Below are 6871 nucleotides of genomic sequence, written 5' to 3'. Positions count from 1 at the left end.
TTCCACATATCCTACGAAGGGGCAGGCATAGCTGGGGCCCATGTGGGTGCCCATGGCTACCTCCTTTGGTTTGGAGGAAGTGGGAGGATTGGAAAGAGAAGTTGTTCAGGGTGAGGACCAGTTCAGTCAGTCGAAGGAGGGTGTCAGTGGAAGGGTACTGGTTGGTACGGCGGGAAAGGAAGAAGCGGAGGGCTTTGAGTCCTTCGTGATGGGGGATGGAGGTGTACAGGGACTGGATGTCCATGGTGAAGATAAGGGCAATTGAGAGTCAATCACATTGGGTCTGGAGTTACATGTAGGCCAGACCAGACGAAGAAGGCAGATTACTTTCCCTGAAGGACATTAGTGAGTCAAATGGGTTTTTCCGATAATCCACAATGATTGCGTGGTCATCGGTAGATTCTTATTGAGTTCAAATGCTACCATCTGCCATGGCGGGATTCGAACCCGGGTCCCGAGAACATTAGCTCAGTTTCTGGATTAATAATCTAGCAATAATGCTACTAGGCCATTGCTTACCCTATTTATACAAATTCTGCTGGAAGAGCCCTGCAAGAGCAATATGAGAAAAACATTTTCAGAATGGTATTGCCAATGTTGTTGTAGAATTTAATGCTGAAAGAACTGCACAGAGCCCAGTATCTCGTCACCAAGTCACCATTTATTTACACGTGCATTGTACATGGGCTGTAACCTGCCAACTCAAAGTCAGTCCCTTGACTGAGGAGACCTTCTGACGCTCCTGTTTTATATCTGTCAGCCAGGGCGCCCTGTTTGACCAAGGTTAACAACCCCAGTCAAGCATCTCATAGTCTATGGCCCTGATTGCAATCACAATGAATGTCATTCCCCAAGTGAGTCTGGAGGTGAGAGATGCATTTATCAGACTAAAGGGTAGTGAATGGGAGCTGTGCCACCTTCCCCAGCTGCTGGTTGAGTTTGAGATAAAAAGCTGGTGAAGGGTTTTCTATACCACTGTCTATTCTGGACCAGGAGCGGACAGTCAGGAACGTGATGCCCACTTGATTGCCTCCTCCAATTCACTTCAGTTGTTTTTTTTTTCCTTTGTGAGAAAATGTGTTTGTTCACCTAGAGCCATGTTGTGGTCCAAGTTAAGCGTCAATCTTTGAAACAAGCCATCTTTCATTCTGAAATCTTAAGTTCTAAACAAGAATCCTACCAGAATTGAAATTTTAACTTCCTTTCTTTCTCCACAGATGCTGCCAGGCCTGTCGAGTTTCTCCAGAATTCTCTGTGTTTGTTCTAATCTTTCATCCATCCCTAATGCTTCAGCACGAAAATGATATAAATTTAATGAAATATCACTCAATACATAATCAAGAGGCAAATGCTCCAGCAACACTTGCTCAAACCCCACTTTGACAGCTGGTGGAATTTAAATTCATTCTGAAATACGAAGCTCAATCATGATGACCAGGGGCGGCACGGTGGCTCAGTGGTTAGCTCTTTCACAGCGCCAAGGACCCAGGTTTGATTCCAGCCTCGGCTGACTGTCTATGTGGAGTTTGCACATTCTCCCTGTGTCTGTGTGAGTTTCCTCCGGGTGCTCCGGTTTCCTCTCACAGTCCAACGATGTGCAGGTTAGGTGAATTGGCCATGCTAAATTGTTCTTAGTATTCAGGGATGTGTTGGTCAGCTGCATTAGTCAGGGGTAAATGTAGAGAAATAGGGTAAGGTAATGGGTCTGGGTGGATTACTCTTAGGAGGGTCTGTGTGGACCTGTTGGGCCTAAATGGCCTGTTTCCACACTGTAGGGATTTGATGATTCTATGAAATTACCATCAATTCTCATAAAATTAGTTCATTAATGTCCTTAGGGAAGGAAATCTGCCATCCTTACCCAGCCTGGTCTATATGTGATTCCAGAGCCAAAGCAGTGTGGTTTAATATTACTTGTCCTCTGAAGTGAACTAGCACACCACTTAATCCAATTAGAGATAGGCAACAAATGTTGGTCTTGCCAATCATACCTGGATCCCATGAAGAAAGGTAATAGAACATTAGAGCAGCATGAGGTTGGAGCCCAGAATCTTCAAATTCAGAGACGGTATATTACTCACCAAACCAAGCTATTGTTGAAGGATATAGCATTTACATGAGGAGAAGGAGATGGAAGACATTGACGAAAACTGGAAATAACTCTGATGTTTTCTCTTGGTTCAAATGGTTCAAATTTGGTGTAAAATTTTGAAAACGATTTTAATAATACCTGAGAATTGCCTTTCTATCTTTTGGTGTGTTTCGGAAGAGTGCAAATTTATGCAAGGCGATGGCTTACCCCATGGAAACCAACATTAGGAAATCTGCTGTTATCGCTTCATTACAAACGATATTCTATCCAGTATTAAACCTCATCTGATCTGGATATCAAAAATCTAAGACTGTGGCTACATGTTACAGTACAATTTGCATTTGTATTACATATCAAAGAAGCCAGTTGCATGTTGACTCTTTAAAGTGAAGTGGAAAGCTAACACTAAACTTTCATCTCTGAAGGTTAGTATTGGTGGATCTCAGAAAGGATGGAATGGGAGTCTGTGTATTGTTGTTTCTAATGTTTCCCAGTTCAATAACTTTGAGATTCTTCTTGTTCAGTCCCTGGTGCAATGCAAAATCCATGTCTCATTTCAAATTGGCTTAGAGTATCAGTCATGAATCATGGAAATGTCAATTGTATGAGGGTTACTCTTAGTTGATTTTTAAGTGGATTCCTTGGTGGACTCACTTAAAAATTATACAACACCAGTTTATAGTCCAACAGGTTTAATTGGAAGCACTAGCTTTTGGGGCGCTGCTCCTTCATCAGGTGGTTGTGGAGTACACAATTGTAAGACACAGAATGTATAGCAAAAGTTTATAGTGCGATGTAACTGAAATTATACATTGAAAAATACCTTGATTGTTTATTAAGTCTCTCATCTGTTAGAGTGACCATGGTAGTTTCACTTCTTTCATTCTCAGGTTAACTGTAACAATTGGTGTCAGACCAAATGAGATGGTGAAGGTGTTAGCCCCCTGTGTTCTGTTGTCTGTGCCATAATGTTTAGACTGATTCTAATCTAAAAAAAATGAGTTAGCAGAGTCTTACAGTGGATTCATGCAGTTTTTGAGTAAAGTACAATGTAACTCTGCAAGTACAAATTCACCCTACAAACATATCTGTGTATGTCTGCATGTGGGTTTGTGTGTGTGTATGTGTGTCTGTGTGTAGGAGTGTCTGTGTGTGTATATAGTGCAATGGTGATCACCTGTAGTGTGACATGAACCCAAGATCCTGGTTGAGGCACTCCCTATGGGTAGGAGAAAGTGAAGACTGCAAATGCTGGAGTTCAGAGCGGAAAAATGTGTTGCTGGAAAAGCGAAGCAGGTCAGGCAGCATCCAAAGAGCAGGAGAATTGACGTTTCGGGCATAAGCCCTTCTTCAGGCCCTATGGGTCCCTGTGGGTACCTAACTTAGCTATCAGCCTTTGCTCAGCCACTTTTTGCTGCAGCCTGTCCCAAAGTCTGCCTTGGAAGATGGTCATCCGAAGGTCCGAGGTCGAATGTCCTGGACCGCTGAAGTGTTCTCCAACTGGGAGAGAACACTCCTGTCTGTTGATTGTTGTGCTGTGCCCATTCATCCGATGTCGTAGCCTCTGCTCGGTTTCACCAATGTACCATGCCTCTGGGCATCCTTGCCTGCAGTGTATGAACTAGACAACGTTGGCTGAGTCACATGAGTACCTGCCACGTACATGGTAGGAGGTGTCCCCACAAGTAATGGTGGTATCCATGTCCACACTCTGACAGGTCTTGCAGCGCCTATGGTGACAGGGTTGTATGGAGTTGTCCTGAATGCCGGACAGTTTGGTACGAACAATGATCTGTTTGAGGTTTGGTGGTTTTTAAAGGCGAGCAATGGAGGTGTGAGGAAGGTCTTGGTGAGGTGGACTCAGATTAAAGCAGCAGTTTTCAAAACTTGCTATTTAGCAGATCCTTAAAATTTTTACATGAACCTTAGCTACACTCTCCTGATTATGTGGAATTGCTAGTTCAGTTGAAATGTCACTAGTCTAGTAATTCTGGGACACAGGTTTCTGTTCTGGGCACATGGTTGTGAATGCCATCTGAACAGCTGGTGAAATTTAACTTCAATAATTATATCTGGAATGGAAAGCTAATTTCAGTAATGGTGACAATAAAACTTTTTGATTGACTTGTAGGACATGGGCATCCCAGCATTTATTACCCATGCTTAGTTGCCCTTGAGAATATGGTAGTCAGCTGCATTCTTGAATCGCTGCAGTCCATGTGCTGTAGGCCCACAATGCTCTATGGGAAATAACTCCAGGAGTTTGATCCAGAAACATATAGTTCCAAGTCAAGATGGTGAGTGGGTAGGAGGGGAATGTACAGGTGGCGGTGTTCCCATATACCTGCAGCCCTTATCCTGTGAGGCATTTTGGTCATGGATTTGGAAATGCTATCTAAGTTTTATTTTACTTGTGAAGGGTGAGGGGTGTCTGATGTGTTTGTCCTTCCAGATGGAATTGGTCATGGATTTGGAATATACTGTCGAAGGATCTTTGGTGAATTTCTGTAGTGCAACCAGCAGATGGTACACTCTACTGCTACTAAGCATTGGTGGTAAAGTGAATGGTTGTGGATGTGGTGCCAATCAACTGGGCTGCTTTGTCTTGGATGGTGTCAAGTTTCTTGAGTGTTGTTGCAGCCTGAACTAATCCAGAGGAGTGGGAAGTATTCCATCACACTCCAGAATTGTGCCTTGTAGATGGTAGACAGACTTTGGAGAGTCAACATGTGAGTTACTCACTGAAGTGCTTGCTCCTAGCCTTTGACCTGCTCTTGTAACTACTGTCTCTATGTGATGAGTGTGGTTGAGTTAGTGGTCAATGGTAACCCAAGGACGTTGGTAGTGGGGGATTCAGTGATGGAAACATTATTCAACGTCAAGGGGCAATGTTTATATTGTCTTTTATTGGTGATGGTCATTAATTGGCATTTGTATGGATGTGAATGTTACTTGCCACTGTCCAGGTCCTGCTGTATTTGGAAAAGAACTATGTCTGCGTTGGTTTCCTCCAAGTGCTCCGTTTTCCTCATGCAATCCAAAGATATGCAGGTTAGGTGGATAGACAATGTTAAATTACTCAAAGTGTCCAGGGATGTGCAGGCAAGGTGAATTAGCTGTAGGAGTTACATGGATGGGGTAGGGGTCTGGGGGGGCATGCTCTTTGCAGGTGTGGACTTGATGACCGTCACCAATAAGAGGTTATCTTATCATTGGCCTGCTTCCAGACTGTAGGGATTCTATGAACTACTTCAGTATCTGAGGCGTTGCAAATGATGCTGAACATAGTGCAATCATTGGCGAACTTCACCACATTTGACTTTATGATAAAGGGAAGGTCATTGATGGAGCAGTTGAAGATGGTTGTGTCTAAGACATTACCTTGAGGAACTCCTGGAAACGTGATGTAAGTTGAGATGACTGAGCTCCATTTTCTTATGTTCCATGTCTGACAACAACCAGCGGAGAGATTTTCTCCAGATTCCCGTTGACTCCAGGTTTGCTAGGGGCTTCTTGATCTCACACACACACACAAACACACACACACGTGATGTCAAGGGCTGTCCTACAATTGATTAAACGATAAACACACAAATAAAAGCAAAATACTACAAATGCTGGAAATCTGAAGAGTCATTCTGGACTCAAAACGTTAACTTTGCTTCTCTCTCCACAGATACTGCCAGACCTGCTGAGTTTTTCCAGCACTTTCCTTGTTTATTATTATAGTTGGCTCTGCTATAACATTCTTTTCTTCAACAAGGATTGGCTATAACGCGATTGAAGAATGTAGACCATTATTTGTAGAACATAAACTTTCCTTGTCTGTATTAGATATAATGTGATTCCTGTCCCACGGGTTTAAATGGTGCTGCTATTATGTGATTTTCTTATAATGCAGAATTGCACAGGAACAGAATTATCACATTATATCAGAACAGACTGGACATGATAATTTACTGTCCTTACCTGGTCTGGCCTACATGTGAGTCCAGACCCCTAGAAATGTGGTTGACTCTTAATTGCCCTCCCAAATGGCCAAGGAACCATTCATCTGAGGGGAATCAGGGATGGGCACCAAATGCTGGAGTAATGCTCACTGCCCATGGAAGAAGAAGAAAAATCTTTGTGCCAGTTTAAGAACATTCCTAGTGAACCTTACTTTTAAATTCTGAATGACATCCTAATATGTTTTGGTGTATTATTATGGATGAGAATGTTGAAGAAAATATGGCTGTTATAATATTGAATTTGACACAGCCTGACTTTGTTCATGTGCCAGCTTGTTTAATTATAGTCTTCTCACTGCTTAATACAGCAAAATCCGTCACAACAGCAAACCCAGGTAAACTTGAAACCTGTGCTCATTGTGTGTTCATGCAGTAACATTGCCATAGTCTCACATTAAGGAGACATAATTGGTGGCAGCATCACGCTTCATCACAAAGCAGCCATCCAGCCCACTGAGCTAAATGGCAGGAGTTAACAATGGTGACTGGGTCAACATTGCTTTGTCTCCTACTGTCATGAGTTCGGACCCGAACAGGACAAACAGGACAGACTACAGATTCAAAAACACCAGCAACAGTTCTCCTTCAAGATCCTCCGCTCCACGCTTGCAGCAATGCACCGGCACCTAACCTCTCTACAGTCTGCCCTGCCTCAGCTGAGGGCCACACTCTCTCAGAATTGCAAAGGCCCCACTCTGTACTACATCCTCAGGAGAATCCATACTCTCAACAAACAGTATTTCAACTCCATCTCAAACATCAAAAACTG

The 6871-nt window shown here is 43.1% G+C and overlaps 1 long non-coding RNA gene across 1 annotated transcript in view; it reads left to right on the top strand.

The window, feature by feature from the left end:
• LOC122550265 overlaps positions 1-2535 on the top strand; it is a 16052-nt gene extending 13517 nt beyond the window's left edge. Inside the window, exon 3 of the long non-coding RNA XR_006311776.1 lies at positions 2523-2535. This is a non-coding gene — a long non-coding RNA (uncharacterized LOC122550265). The remainder of the gene's footprint in view (positions 1-2522) is intronic.
• Positions 2536-6871: the final 4336 nt, after the last annotated feature.

This window comes from Chiloscyllium plagiosum, chromosome 5, assembly GCF_004010195.1.
Source record: "Chiloscyllium plagiosum isolate BGI_BamShark_2017 chromosome 5, ASM401019v2, whole genome shotgun sequence".
Lineage (NCBI taxonomy): Eukaryota > Metazoa > Chordata > Chondrichthyes > Orectolobiformes > Hemiscylliidae > Chiloscyllium > Chiloscyllium plagiosum.
This window is presented reverse-complemented; position numbering and strand designations above follow the sequence as displayed.